We start from the raw sequence: 17215 nt of genomic DNA on the forward strand, positions 1-17215 counted from the left end.
TGGTGATCACTCAAGGATTACTGATGTTAACTTAATGATATGAAAAGTTGGTCAAGTAAAACATGTAAGAATCGGTGCATTTGTGTGTTCTTTGTGGTCTCCCCTGTAGATGGGCTTGTTTTGACACTATATATTCTTTGTTGTCATACAGCATCTTCACAGTCTAAAAGTTATAATATAAATAAGTACAGACTATTGTGCTATTGTAAACTTCAAAATGACATCCATTATTGGGAATGATTTGTTTAAACCAGCAGGGAGAATAATTTATCAATCTCCAGGATAACATCACTGTAATATAAACCACAAAAGTAGTGAAACCTGGTACATTTGTATACATTTGAAAAATTAATTTACTTAATCACGTCATGAAAATTCAGTAAACAAAGACTGTAAACAATGGTATACAAATAAGATTGAATTTAATATGGTAAGGACTGTCAAAATGTAATATATAGAGAAAGTTACATCATTACAAACACACTTCAGAGATCTTTGTTGTTCCTGGTTGGTCTTTGTGGTTTGTAGTGTCATCAGGTTCATCAATGCACCATACTAAACTGTGATCTATAAAGTTAAGTGAGAAAGTTAACACTTTATACATCAAATTTAGTGTCTTTTAAAAAAATGAGGTTATACAAATTAGGTTTATTAGTCTTATTTAATGCAGAGACATATAATTTAAAGGTTTCTGGTCTTAAAATCAAATTATGCACCCACTAAATGTTGGTGCTATTCCACCACATTCCTTGCTTCAACTAAAAGTTGTTGTGTTTACTTCAACACTACAGAAACTTATGACAGTCAATAAAGGATATACAATTTTTCGCAGTTCTCTATTTATGGTATTTATGCCAAATTTTTAGCTATTTTAGTTTAAACTTAAAGGACTGCATTGACACTTGGCTTGATAATATGAGGCAGGCATAACCTGTGAATGGGGACGAAGTCTGTATGTATTATATTTTTAATTCAAAATGTTGATAAAAGAGAAGGAAATACTGTGCGTAACGTTCCCGAATTTGGTTCTGTTGTTAGGGAATTAGCTGTGACGTTCTTTAAGTTATGACGTCATATTCGATGTAAACAAAAGAAACGCTTTCATCAGGAAACGTAACATTTTTTTCATATCAAACAATTATTAAAATTGAATTTGTATTGAGATCCAATCTTATGTTTTACTAGACTGGTAAATATAAAAAAAAAAATCAAAGTCTCATGCAAACAAGACAGATTTCTGCGCAAATGCGGGAAAACCGGAACAGGAACTAGATCTGAAAAAAAAAGTTAACGATTTTGAGTTCATTAGTACAATGAAAAATTCGGGAAATTTTCCCGATTTTTTTTTTTTTTTTTTTTTTTTGAATTTTCTACCGTAATTGGGGACTTCGTCCCCATATTATCTTTTATCCAGCAGAGCAGAGTGCCTCAGCCATGACTTATTATTTCTGTGTTAACTTCATTAAATCTAGACTACTTCAACATCTCCCTGTGGTTTGTCTGTTTCTTTCTTTGTTACATCTTGTTATTTCATTACAATTATTATTTGCTATAGACACTGTTGGAAAGGAGTAGGGGAAAATTTCATTAAAAATTTATTGAACTGTATGCAACTTTACACTTTAATAGTCTGAAGCATACAGATGTAATTGAATGTTTTAAACACACGATGAGCTTAATTCAACCTCATAATCTATTGAAAAAATAATATCAAGAAAACCGTTGATACTATTTATACAACAGATATTGCTTTTAAGCATAAGTTCTTATTTGCTGCTGGAGTCACATGATGATGGTGTATCAAAGAAACATACTTAGAAATGTTATGTTGGCAGATCTTTTGGTCTCTGTAATAGGAAATATATATTTGATTAGATTAAATCAATTTAGATCTTGTAGCTAACCAGTTATATTAAGCTAAAATCTCATTACACACAACTAACTCAATAAGCTGTATTGTGACTAAATGATGTAAAGCCATGTTAAGATTCTTATTAGATTTACTGGGCATTTGATTAATAATTATTAACACAAAGTTATTTATAAGTTTTGTGAAAATTTATACCCAAAATCAAAATCTTTAAATAATTAGTTCATACACCTTTTATTAAAATAATACTAGCCTTAAAGACTACATTCACTATAGCTAAGAAACATTAATTATTTTTACATCCCTACATGTCTTTGAACTTCTTTATTTATACCGGATCAGCTGAGTTAAGCATTTCTGGTCTGTTTTAACCTCACTGTTTTGTATAGAAGGGATGTCATTCTGGCTTATCAGATGATTCAGTGAAGTTCAGTTCCATTCATCCACAAACACATCTGTTCATTAGAATCTAAAGTGTAGTTAAATTGTTGCCCCATTTGTGAATAAAGTTGTGGTTGGATGATAACCAGTAATCCAGTAAAAATTTTCAAAAATGGAAGACAATGGAGAAATGACAGCTATTGGTTATATTTACTATTCTATATAAATTTTATGCAGATACTATAACCCTCCCTTAAAATATGGGATGGTAGTGTAGAGCTTGTACAAGACATGACATGGCTAAATAATAAATTAGACAAGAATTAATAGCTATCTCCTTGGGCTTTTGAATTGATATTTTATTACCAGTTTTAGCTACTGGACATAGAGAATGGGTGTAGTATGAAAGTTGATACTAAATCTTAAAACTTATGTGAATCTCTTGACAGGTCATTTCTTTAAGTTTAACTTTTAATTTCCCAATAAAAAAAGTTATAGATGACGACCAAAACTTTGGTATCAGTTTTATGACCTTTGAATAACTATATGTGACCTTTGAATAACTATATGTGAAATCTGTTGAAGGACAATAACCTTTTTAGTGTGGTCAAATTTTAAAAGGCATAAAAATTGTAAGATTGTAGTCAGAAGATTTTCAGCTTGCAGAGGTTATTTGTAATTGACTGTGCAGTAATAGATAAGAACAGTAAACTCCCTCATCACTTAACATCTCCTTTTATTCATATATTCAAATCTTGTGTTGTGCTTTTCAAGCATTGTCCATGTTTAGAAGAGTAATAGCAATAGTGAGATATATTCATTTCAGAATATGAAATATCTACAGAACACAATAAATGGCACATGGCACTATCAAGTTTTTGTTCACTTTCAATTAGTTCAATTTTGCTAACATAATAAAAAAAAAGAAGAAAAAAAAAAGACACCATTTAAAACTCTTAAAATATGAATTTCTATTTATAAGGTCGTGTTAAAAGTCTTAACATCTTCAGCACCATGTCTGTGGATGTATTTTCACTACGGGGACTACCAATGCTTATATCCCCAAACTCAGCAAAAATCACACAATATTCATTGGTTAAATGAAGCATAATTGTTGTTAAGTTGATAATATACGCGACAGCGGAAGTAAGGTGTCGTAAAATGTAGTATTGTTAAGTTGATAATATTGGCCACATCGGAAGAAAGGTGTCTGTCGTAAAATGTAGCATTGTTAAGTTGATAATATTGGTGACATCCGAAGTAAGGTGTCTCATCTGTTATAAGTAACATAAGATAACCTTTTGATAGCCCATAATTATATAATCAATGGTTGTTACCAACTCAAACAGGATTATCACTTCTTTGCATATTATACAAAAGAAGTGAAGCTTTATTATCATGTTTTAAAAGAAGGATTATGCAGAGAATTTTACTGGATAAGATAAAAATATTTATTTAGGAGTTTTTAAATAATATTTGTGAATTAAATTGAAATTTTTCACATGCCACTGATTTTAAGATTTGTTGATATAGCAAGTTCGAAATTAAATTTGAAATTTTGCATTAATTTATGATCAATATATCATTCCAATGTCTGTCATTGGCATGATTTACTTTTGCATTTTCATAAATTTTGTCATTAAGTTGCAAATGCTTTTCCTTTCATTTGAAAAAGGGTCCCAATAAAATTTGCTATACTGAAAAATGAATACCCTATTAATCTTGGAAGAAAAAGAGGTATAAAGTGAAATGTCTGTAAAATTGGTTGTCGGTAATTGTCATATAGATTGTTAAATGTACTTTTTAATGAAAAAGTCAATATCAGACAAGCTTTTTAATAACTCTTCATTCAAAACCTTCTTCAACTAATTTCTTTGAAAGAGATGAAAATCTATTTAATGTAAAAATGTATTAAATTAAAAAGTCAACAAAAATTATTGTAAGCCATGAATCACAGACATTGTCGTGCCTGATGGGAAAATTGATTGGAAAATGGGTTTTCGAGATTGGGTTATGAATTGCATCGTTTGGTTTAATGTGTTGCTTCGATTTATGTTATCCTGTTAAGTGTCATTAAAAAGTGTTTCTTTTTTCAAGAAACTTTTTAATTTCAAAATTGTTCTGTGCATTGTGCATGCATGGTACACATTATGTTTTCTTCAGGTAATTAGAAAGGAAAGACAGTAGCATATTAAAAGAAAAAAAATAATAAAGGGGCTTCATATATAAACCCAATACTATTATTATCTAATTTTGATAATATGACTTTAATGTTGCAGGCCGATCAAAAACAGTGGTTAAACAAAGTAAAATTGAAGCAGAAGTTTTTATAAATTTCCACTTCATTCTCAACTCCCATTGCTATTGACTATAGGACTGTCAGTTTTTGTGCTGAAGGAACTTGTTCATATCATTTGCTATGCTCTCTCGTAACCACAATGATATTCTGCTTAAATTAGTGTAAAAACACCAACAATCAATCATGATTTTGAGGATTGAATGTTTGTACTATACAGCAATATAGCCAACCGATGCTCTATCTGGCTTTCATTCAATATCTGATCTCATACAACTCCTTTAGTACTTTGTCATAAACCTATACAGATTTCTCACTTTTCAAGGTGTTCTGTGTGAAATATACATGATCAGGATAATTTACCACTTGAGAGATGAAAGAAAAGCCCAGGTATAAGATAGATATGAGGATAATTATAACCTGTTACAGATCTCAAGTGATGATCTTTGTTAATTGGAGCAGAGAAACTCAACAGTTAGTTCAAGCTGTTAATGACTGAATATTTCTTTTTTATATTGATCAGATGCTTGGGTGTGGAATCCTCAGATTTGTATACACTTCAGTAATTTACTTTTTTTATCCCAATTAAATTGGAACTGAGGTGGGAGCAAGAGCCATCCAGACACATCTAAAATTATATTTTACCTAACAATCTCACCACTTTATGTGAATAGAAAAATTGGATCCTTTTGTAAGTTGACTGCATATGAGGGAATGCAGTTGGTATGGGGTGTGCGGGAGCAGTGTGCACTACCATCTGAACACATCTAAACTTAAATGTATGCCTTGTCAAGATTTCACGTTAGTTGGAACTTAAATCTTAAAAGGAAAATATAAAAAAAAATTGGTGCACATCTTTCCTTTTATGATGAATACTTGATGCTGGAAAATTTAGAATTCAGGTAGTTAAACCATTAACTAAGTTTAACATGTAAATATTAAAGATTAGTAACTACTGTTTTTCATTTTTACCGTAATTTGTTCTGCAACATCTGAAGACATTAATCTAATTATATCTGACTCAGACTGTAATAGAACACTGATTTACATGTGATGAATTTAGATGAACCTGATTTACCTTTGAGATTTCCCCTATAATTTGTACAATTAATCAAAAACCTTTGAGATTAGCCTGTGATATGTCCAAATTGATTAGGAAGAGAATCATTTGTCACCAGAGACATGCAATGACCACCCTTAGTTATGATAGATTGTTTAATGATATGAGCTGTTGGTCATTAGTTACACCATGGTACTGTTAATTAGTACCTAAATTATTGAGATATGTCTCAGGATAAATGAAGAATAGACTAGCTAATCAGAAGTTGCAAGACAGTATTAGCTAAGTATTATGTTATTAACAACTCAACGTACGTAAAAATTTTGTTTTCAGACATTTTCTTTGCATCTTATTGGTTTTTTTTTTAGGCTAATTAAGCAAATCAAATAGATTAATTAAAATCAATTCAACTGGATATATTTTATCACTCTTTCAAGTTGACCAAGGCCCTCACCCTGCTGAAACTGTTGTAAAATAAATGAGAAGTGACATTGGAGAATAAAAAGGGGAGACATAAAGTTACTTGTTTTTGGTGTACCTGTATTTCTAAAGTTTGATTCTGTTGGTGTTTAATAAATACATAATTAAGACTAACTATTCATAATGGAATTCAATAGCTGATTTCCCCCCACTAAGTTGGGATTGGCAAGATAGATTTTGACGTATGGTTTAGGCACAGTCATGTCTAGGTATGTTGACCAGTAGATGTGCAATGGTTTTTTTTGCGTTTCAATTGGTTGCTGTCTCATGGACACTGAGTCCCAATCTATCCGTGTAGTCATACTAATCATATTTTTTTACAAAAGTTTCAGCAATAACACTAAGACGTGAGTATTGAACATACCAAAATACAGTAAACGTATGTAGATCGCTTCAAACATTTACCTCTAACTATCCTTGCATTACAACAGTACAAATTTGTAATTTATATTCCTTGTTATAGATTTTTATTTTTTGGCTATATTCAATTATATCTTTAGATAAGCTGTTTAATTGTAATATTTAATTTAATTCCTGTTAGATTTATACCTTTGCTTAAAAATAGGTGGCATTATAGAAAATACTCCATTCCAATTTTTTTGGCACAAAATGTAATAGAAAAATCATAAAATTGAAATTGACTTTTATATTGTCAGTTCTTAGTAGTCATTAGTTTTTGAAACCAGGAAAGATTGTCCCTTTTTGTGAAAAGTATGCAATCTTTGATGATTATTACATGGTCTATTAACTTGATGGAGTTTCCTAGCAACCATTTGTTCATTAACAGTATGTACGCTACTGACTTCACCTTCTCATGTATTCTCAGGGGTGGATGCAAAAGTGATGTTTACTGATCAAGTGTATTTCATCTGAATATAAAGCGGTCAGTTGTCTTACATTGACAAAGCGGAAAGATGTCAATGAAAAAAACTAAATATTTGTATGCTCAATTAACATACAACTATAGAGTAAAAGTAAATGTGATCTATTGAGGAGGGCTTCCTGGATACCCCTGCTGATGTTAGTGAATTATACTATTGTCCAAAGATTACATTTACCTCATTTCATATTCCTCCCCTACTTAATTAATTCAATTCTGTGTTGAATGGGTGTAAAGATAAAGTAAAATGTGAGTCAAAGGTAAAAACTTAGTTTAAATCTGTCTTAAGATTAGCACAAAAAGTAGGGGTCATCTCAAAATATCTCAAGATCTGGTAGGTTTAGATATCCTTTTTAGTGGGTATTCTGGAGTATGGTCTGTATACTTGAAATGTTTGTAAACATATGAAAACACATTATTTATTTTATATAAAATAAGTGCTATTTAAATGGTCTTCATTTACCCTGAAGTTAAGGGTTGGGTTGTGTTAAGGCAAAGGGGTAGGTTAAGTTTATTTTAGGTTATGACTTAAATTTTGGGTTAGGGAGGTCAGGGTAAGAATAAGGATGAGTTTGTTGAGCATACTACGCCCTATATGGGTTGGGTACCAGTAAAATAAATGACAACAAGAAACTATCAGTTTTAGTTGTAGTTATGATTTGCCTTACTGCCAGCTATTTTATGAGAGATTGAAAAAACTGCAACATTTACCAGAATCTAGTATAAACAACAGTGTTAATGTGTGAATTAAGACCTTTATAGGTAGGGGATATTATATCAAGAAGCTTTCTGTACCCTTATTAGAACTTCACAATTTCAGTTTAATTGACATTTGAGAGACTGGAACACTTTACTGATCATTAGTCCATTAAAGACAATCTTCATTTACCTAAAGTTTAAGAAAATGTTGTATGTTGAAACATTTAAATTTACTAAAAATTCATTTGCTGATTCACATTATATTCCATAGATATGAGATTCACAGGTGTGCATTATGTATATCTTTTAAAATATATTTTGTCAGCTGTCAAATTCAATAATACTTATTTAATTTATATCTGTAAGAAAATATGCTAACCAGGTGGAGAAAAAATAATTTGCGTCTCACAATTAGTGCAAGATCTTTTTAAAATATGGGTCCCTTTAAAAAAAGAAACTCTTGCACAATGCATATATTGTATAGAGATTGTGCATAAACTGACATTTCTTGTTGATTTACGACTTGGGTGCAAGGGACATCATGTTATGTCAATGAAATTTTCATTCATCCAGTTTTCTTTAATTGCAACATTTTAAAGAAAAAAAGTCTCATTTGTTCAGATCTGTAGATATTATCAGTGAAGTATATAGCTATCGTGACAGCGACTATGTTTGATACTGTTTTCATCCAATACATATCAGAAAAAATCTAATACAACCCAACATGTTTGATTATCTAAGATAGCATTGTGGTTAAATGAACCATAAAATCATTTGAATAGTTTGCCATTCTACCAATTTACTGTATTTTTTATGTAGGTCAGGTTTAATCAGTTAATTACAAGCAGATCATTTACTAAGAGCAATGTCTTGAAATGTAATGAGGGGGTGGAAGTGGATTTACATTAAGTCATTTGGCTTTTGCACAAAACTTAAGTGGGAAATAATAGTAAGGCCAATAACACTATATTTTATGTTTACCAGTAAAATATTGTGGTTCTTGATAGAAGTCAATGGTAAACATTTCTGGTAGTGTAACAGGTTAGATCTTCGGATGTTCTTTTTTCGGTGAATTAACAGTAATCGTTCCAAGTAGAAATCCAGTTGAAATTTATGAAACATCACAACCATGAAAAGTGCACACAATGTCAGTATACAGGGCAATCACAAGAAAAAAAAGTCCACCAAATGTCAGTAAACTGGCCGCTCACAGCAATAAATAGAACACTCAATGCTAGTGAACTGAGTCATCACAGAAATAAATAGTATACCTAGTATCAGTAAAGTGGGACATAACAGCAATGAAAAGTACTGCACCCAATATTAGTAAAGTGGGACATAACAGCAATGAAAAGTACTGCACCCAATGTTAGTAAAGTGGGGCATAACAGCAATAAAAAGTACTGCACTCAATGTAAGTAAAGTGGGACATACAGCAATGAAAAGTACTGCACCCAATGTTAGTAAAGTGGGACATAACTGCAATGAAAAGTACTGCACCCAATGTTAGTAAAGTGGGACATAACAGCAATGAAAAGTACTGCACCCAATGTTAGTAAAGTGGGACATAACAGCAATGAAAAGTACTGCACCCAATATTAGTAAAGTGGGACATAACAGCAATGAAAAGTACTGCACCCAATGTTAGTAAAGTGGGACATAACAGCAATAAAAAGTACTGCACTCAATGTTAGTAAAGTGGGACATACAGCAATGAAAAGTACTGCACCCAATATTAGTAAAGTGGGACATAACAGCAATAAAAAGTACTGCACTCAATGTTAGTAAAGTGGGACATACAGCAATGAAAAGTACTGAACTCAATGTAAGTAAAGTGGGACATAACAGCAATAAAAAGTACTGCACTCAATATTAGTAAAGTGGGACATACAGCAATGAAAAGTACTGCACCCAATGTTAGTAAAGTGGGACATAACAGCAATGAAAAGTACTGAACTCAATGTAAGTAAAGTGGGACATAACTGCAATGAAAAGTACTGCACCCAATATTAGTAAAGTGGGACATAACAGCAATGAAAAGTACTGCACCCAATGTTAGTAAAGTGGGACATAACTGCAATGAAAAGTACTGCAACCAATATTAGTAAAGTGGGACATAACTGCAATGAAAAGTACTGCACCCAATGTTTGTAAAGTGGGACATAACTGCAATAAAAAGTACTGCACCCAATGTAAGTAAAGTGGGACATACAGCAATGAAAAGTACTGCACCCAATGTAAGTAAAGTGGGACATAACAGCAATGAAAAGTACTGCACCCAATGTTAGTAAAGTGGGACATAACAGCAATGAAAAGTACTGCACCCAATATTAGTAAAGTGGGACATAACAGCAATGAAAAGTACTGCACTCAATGTTAGTAAAGTGGGACATACAGCAATGAAAAGTACTGAACTCAATGTAAGTAAAGTGGGACATAACTGCAATAAAAAGTACTGCACTCAATATTAGTAAAGTGGGACATACAGCAATGAAAAGTACTGCACCCAATGTTAGTAAAGTGGGACATAACAGCAATGAAAAGTACTGAACTCAATGTAAGTAAAGTGGGACATAACTGCAATGAAAAGTACTGCACCCAATATTAGTAAAGTGGGACATAACAGCAATGAAAAGTACTGCACCCAATGTTAGTAAAGGGGGACATAACTGCAATGAAAAGTACTGCAACCAATATTAGTAAAGTGGGACATAACTGCAATGAAAAGTACTGCACCCAATGTTTGTAAAGTGGGACATAACTGCAATAAAAAGTACTGCACCCAATGTAAGTAAAGTGGGACATACAGCAATGAAAAGTACTGCACCCAATGTAAGTAAAGTGGGACATAACAGCAATGAAAAGTACTGAACCCAATATTAGTAAAGTGGGACATAACAGCAATAAAAAGTACTGCACTCAATGTTAGTAAAGTGGGACATAACTGCAATGAGAAGTACTGCACCCAATATTAGTAAAGTGGGACATAACTGCAATGAAAAGTACTGAATCCAATATTAGTAAAGTGGGACATAACTGCAATGAGAAGTACTGAATCCAATATTAGTAAAGTGGGACATACAGCAATGAAAAGTACTGCACCCAATGTAAGTAAAGTGGGACATAACAGCAATGAAAAGTACTGAACCCAATATTAGTAAAGTGGGACATAACTGCAATGAAAAGTACTGCACCCAATGTTTGTAAAATGGGACATAACTGCAATGAGAAGTACTGCACCCAATATTAGTAAAGTGGGACATAACTGCAATGAAAAGTACTGAATCCAATATTAGTAAAGTGGGACATAACTGCAATGAGAAGTACTGCACCCAATGTTAGTAAAGTGGGACATAACTGCAATGAAAAGTACTGCACCCAATGTTAGTAAAGTGGGACATAACAGCAATGAAAAGTACTGCACCCAATATTAGCAAAGTGGGACATAACTGCAATGAGAAGTACTGCACTCAATGTAAGTAAAGTGGGACATAACTGCAATGAAAAGTACTGCACCCAATATTAGTAAAGTGGGACATAACAGCAATGAAAAGTACTGCACCCAATGTTAGTAAAGTGGGACATAACTGCAATGAAAAGTACTGAACCCAATATTAGTAAAGTGGGACATAACTGCAATGAGAAGTACTGCACCCAATGTTAGTAAAGTGGGACATAACAGCAATGAAAAGTACTGCACCCAATATCAGTAAAGTGGGACATAACTGCAATGAAAAGTACTGCACCCAATGTTAGTAAAGTGGGACATAACTGCAATGAAAAGTACTGCAACAATGTTAGTAAAGTGGGACATAACTGCAATGAAAAGTACTGCACCCAATATTAGTAAAGTGGGACATAACAGCAATGAAAAGTACTGCACCCAATGTTAATAAAGTGGGACATAACTGCAATGAAAAGTACTGCACCCAATGTTAGTAAAGTGAGACATAACTGCAATGGAAAGTACTGCACCCAATATTAGTAAAGTGGGACATAACAGCAATGAAAGGTACTGCAACCAATGTCAGTAAATTAAAAAATCACAGCAACAAATACATAAATGTTACTATCATTGTACATTGAAGCTTGTCAGAACAATTGGTTGCCCACCATTTTCTACATAAGAAAATCAGCCTGTACCAACTCAGGAAAATGACAGTTGTTATCCATTTGTTTGATGTGTTGGAACTTTTGATTTTGCCATTTGTTTAGGGACTTTTTGTTTTGAATTTTCCCCATGGTTCAGTATTTTTGTGATTTTACTTTTGGCTATTTAAATATCTTCTGGTTTTACAAATGGTAGTAATCTGCTGAGGATAGGAATTTAATTGAAAAAGTTGTGACTAGTGTCAGCCACACAAAAAAGTAAGATTACTGAAAGAGTTCACTTACTATTTGCCAGGGCAAGTTGGTTTACAAAGATTCAGAAACATACAGTGGCAAAATCACACTATACACACAAGACTTTTTTTTTACAAGCTATGGTGCATTTATATATCCATATCATCACATACAAATGGCATTTTTGGGATGTATAAATCAGTAATTTGCTCTGTGTCTTCAGAAATAAACAAGGATACAGATTGTTCATATTTTAGTCAAAACAAACACAATGACACCATTCTTGCACCCTTATGAAAGCTAAGGATCTTTTTATTGGCTAACCTTATTTGTGGAATGAAAGTTAAAATTTTATTGTAACATATTTTACTTTTATGCATGTATTTATGATAATATTTTACCATAAAAACGACAAAGATCTCAGTATTTTTATTATGTACTTTAATATCATTAAAGGAAATTTTAATATCCTGCCAGATGCACATCATAAATTTTGGACAACTAAAAGGTGTGTTTATGATGATTGTATTAACTGCTTTGTTAAATTTGAATATAATTTGCTTTATAAAATAAAGGAATAAATTAGCTGTTATTTTCATTAAGTTTTAGTGTCTGTTAATGATATTAAGTATTTATCATAGTTACAGGTTGGAAACAGGCTTAGATTGATTTCATTGTCATGTTTTCATTAAATGAGATGTAAAAGGTGTCTTTATCAAGCAGATTTTCATGACCTCTTTTTTTTTAGAGGGGGGGGGGGGGCAAATTATTGGAGTGAATAGAAGTGTACTCTGAAAGATGTTAGTTAACATTAGGGTTATTTAGTCCCTGTATTTACCTAAATTGTCGTCAAACTAAAACTTACGCTGCAACATTCATACCTGTTCAGCTAATATGGTAGAAGTGTAAATCATCATCACAGTACTTAGTATTATACATAATAGAAATTTAAGGATTTGAAAAATGATTTGTGCTATAATTGAGAGCATTCAAAACAGTTTAAAGAAAAACAGTTAACCAAAAATAGCACATAATCTGAATTTTGTCACAGTACTACCTTACAGGAAGGTTTGTTGAGACATGTCCCTGTGAGGACACTGCTAATATATCTGAAGACCATTTGTTTTATGTAATGAGGTAAATAACATAAACCTGTCAATTAATTGATATTGGGTAGGTGTGAAGTAGGTAATTACCTCCTGGTGATGTAATTAGTTTACCTGTCCAGCACCTGGTCACACCTGTAAACTTGTCAGGTGGACAATCTGATAGCTCAGTTGTTTGCATACTAAAAATGCGGTGATTCGAGAGAATTCAACATGCACAGTGGAACATTCCTACATTTGTCAGATTCTTTATGAAAGTGACTGCCAAAATGATATAATCACAAGGCAAACATTTAATTTGCAAAATTAACATTCCTAGAAACATTTATATATCATTGAGGGGAAAATGAGATTGAACTTGAATAAAAAGTCATGTTATATCTGATTCTTAAGTGGATTTTCTTGTGCATAATAGATCTTAACCCTGTTATAATAGATCTTTAGATTTTTACTTTTTCTTTTCATTAAAAAAAAATCACTTTTGCTAAAGAATTTTAACTTCCTTTTTTTTTTTAAATACTTGAAAAGTTTCACAACTAATTATGTTCTTTAATGAAACATATCTTTTTAAGGTGTCTACACCATAATGCTTCAAATGGTTATTGGAGTCCCTCTGATAACTTCAGTTGTTAAATTCTGCTGAGTCAGACTAATTCTTACTTGTAATTTAGTCTTTTCAGTAATTTGGAAAAAACAGAAATCATACTTATGATAACCATATTAGCTATAGTGTATATTATGCCAGAGCATTAAGATATAAATAATTCTGTACAACATTAAAATTAAGTCCTTTTATCATTACACTTTTCATTAAAAATTGAGGTAAATTATTGAGACTCCAGTAATGCATGATTCCTGTTTAAATTATAAATGAATATTTCTCAGAAACAAAACATTAAAATAGAACTTTTACATCAAATAGAAGTGAAAACAATGGATTGGCAGTTGTGTTTGAATTGGTGTGCAAGAACTGTGATAATAAATATTAAAAGCTTCAGATTCCAAAAGAGATACTTCAAAGAATTTAAAAAAATATTGAAACTGCCATTCTCTAGAGAAACAAATTGTAAAAGACTATTAGTATTTTTGAAGTTTATTTGGATTTGACTGAACTAATAAACAAAGGAATCTTAAAGAAAGAAGTTATTTAAACTAATTTCCAATAAGCATTTATGCTTAACATTTGTTGTCTAACACTATTATTTCAGCAACTGAGTAGAAAAATGTCAGTCAAAGTGTTGTTTGTTTCTTAGTTTTGATTCCTAGTATATTGTATGGTTTAATGTTATCTTTTTATCCCTGACCATTTTTATACTGAGCAGAAAATTCCCACAGCCATTGGATGGCTAGAGTCAAATTCATCACTCAGTATGATTGCTTGGCAATATCAGATACAAGAACCAGTATTAATCGGTCTATAACTTGACTAACTGGTATATATCTTGTAAAACTTCACTCCAGTGATAAATAGTTTAAATATCGTTAACAGTGATTTATAGTTTTTCAGCTGAGCAAAATCACTTTTAAATTGTAACCTTATTTAGACAATTTAAATAATTGACTTGTATTAATGTTAAAAGTAAGGATATTTTTTTCTACTTTGAAGGTTAAGTTTGTTTCACAAGCAAAACCGCACCAAAAAATTTAAACATTTTAAGTAGTTAAAACACTCACATCATATTTTGAAAATTAATTGAGCTATCTGGTGTTATTTTTGAAAAAAGGAAAAAGTTTTCATAATGAAGAAATATGTTTAACTGAACACATACTGGACATGCTTTGTCCCTAGTATGTTTGTGTACCGTCAGTGTAGGTCATGTGGGTGATAGTTGGAAATGATGGCATTTACCTTATTTTTTTAAGATAAGCTGACAGTTTGTCATGTTATTAATTAGTGTACTGTATAGACTTGCATATAGAGGTTGTGAATAATTTAACACAATTTGATTAAAAGATAAAAGAAAATATTGACTTATTCCAGGAATTTATTAGAAAGTATTCATCAATGTATTATTAGTTTGGAAAATTAGATGGACTAAAATAAAGCCATTAAAATCGCTTTCTTTTATGCAGCAATTGTTAACCCAAACTGAAAGCAGCCTTAGTTTAGATGCTGTATCAGCCATATTGAAGAGAGATTAATCTAAAATATCCTCTCTTTTTTTCGTAGATTGTTTTTCATTACATGAGCTGAACTGAATTCCTTTAACAGCTGTAATTGTTACATATTATAGAAATGTCACTAACTACATAGATTAAAGACACTCAAATATTTAAAAATACAAGTTGTAAGAGCTGGCTGCATACTCAAGAGAGTAATAGATAAATGTTTAGGTTTATACCAGGGTGTTTTAAAGATCTCATATTAAACTTGTTTTTATTTATTTCCCATCAGATAAATCAATAGGATAAGAGTTGAAACATTTTTTTTTTCAACAGACAGTCTAAGATATTGCAACTGAAGTATTGTTACAAAAAACTAAGTGAGCCAAACACAACTTGTTTTTGATTGATATGTCTCATTCCAACTTAATCTTAGCTGCATATTTAAGTTGGTAACTTGCACAGTCATAAACATGTACTCTTAGGGAGACAGACTACTTGATAACAGTAATCCTGAGGAAACAGCTACTTCATATTTTGTATAAACTTTTTGAAATAACAAATGATGGCCACAACAGTTATCAAAGGTACCAGGATTATAATTTAGTACGCAAGACGTGTTTTTCGTCTACATAAGACTCATCAGTAAAGCTCATATCAAAATAATAATAAAGCCAAACAAGTACAAAGTTGAAGAGCATTGAGGATCCAAAATTTCAAAAAGTTGTGCCAAATACGGCTAAGGTAATCTATATGCCTGGGATAAGAAAATCACAAATTGTCTTTGCTTAGAAATTGAAATTTTAGTTGTTTGGCTAATTTTTATATGGATAAAAGTGAATGTTTTTAAAGCTTTTGAAAATTTGTCTATAATAACCTTCAAAAGTCCAACAAGACCACAGGCTAAAAGCAGGCTATTAAATGGATTTTTATGAATGTAAACATAAAACCCATGACAATGGTAAAGTATATTGTAGACATATAAATCCCTGTTTTCATGTGTGTTGGAATATTAATGAAAGATTTAAGATCATATATGGAAAATATAAAATAGGGTAGAGTACAAAGAAGACATAAACAGATTTAAAAGGTCAGAAAAATGATAAAAGGCAAGACAGACGATAGCCCAATTTGTCAGGACCCTTTACCCACCGTTCTCTTTAATGTGAAAGAAAAGATTTTTTTCCAAATGATAAATTACTTTGATAGAACAGATAAACGTGAGATAAAAACATTTAGCAGAATATGGGTCATTATGCCAGATTGTACTGGGGTAGACAGGTTAAAATTGGGCAGTAATTATGCACCTTGTGCACTATACGTTTTACAATACATTGTTATAATTCAATAATCCAAAATAAACATTTACAGGACTTTTAAAGTACTTCAATTGCAAATTTTCTAGCTATAGATTACTAAGTTTTTCATCAATTTTCTGTAAAATTAAAGAATGGAGCACATGATTTTTTAAGTAGATTTTTTTTTATTTGAATGCATCTTTGAAATTGTTGATCACCTGTCCAATAAAATAACGGTTTAATAGAGAATCTTATGTTTTTGGCAGTTGGAAAGAACAATTGCTTACATTACTTGAATTGTCTATTAAAGTTTGACTGATGTGTGTCCAATAAGATGTGAATATTAAATAAGTCTTGAGAGTAAATTGACTGTTGTTTGCTCATTAACATTTGACTGTTATGCTGCAGTAGTTAAGCCATTTTGGCATTTTGACTGTGACAGTGATCTTGAATTTAATTGAAAACCCAGCAGTGAAACGTTAGGTGGATAGTATTTATAATAAGTTTGAAAAATGTTCATTAAAATGCAGGAAGGAGCCTTAGAAGGTTAATGAGAATAACTTGTTAACCATTTTGATATTGTAAACAGATTGAAGTGTTCCAGAAAGATGTTAGAGTTTTGATTATGGCTGATGTCTGGAGATATTCTCTGTCTGACATGTGCTTATGTAACATGTATTTTAAAACATTAGATCTAC

At 31.5% G+C, this 17215-nt stretch overlaps 1 protein-coding gene across 1 annotated transcript in view; it reads left to right on the top strand.

Annotated features, from left to right (window-relative positions):
- Positions 1 to 17215, top strand: part of LOC139527673 (somatomedin-B and thrombospondin type-1 domain-containing protein-like) — a 50550-nt gene that overhangs the window by 17882 nt on the left and 15453 nt on the right. The window lies entirely within an intron of this gene.

The sequence above is a fragment of the Mytilus edulis genome, chromosome 6 (genome assembly GCF_963676685.1).
Source record: "Mytilus edulis chromosome 6, xbMytEdul2.2, whole genome shotgun sequence".
NCBI classification, from domain to species: Eukaryota; Metazoa; Mollusca; class Bivalvia; order Mytilida; family Mytilidae; genus Mytilus; species Mytilus edulis.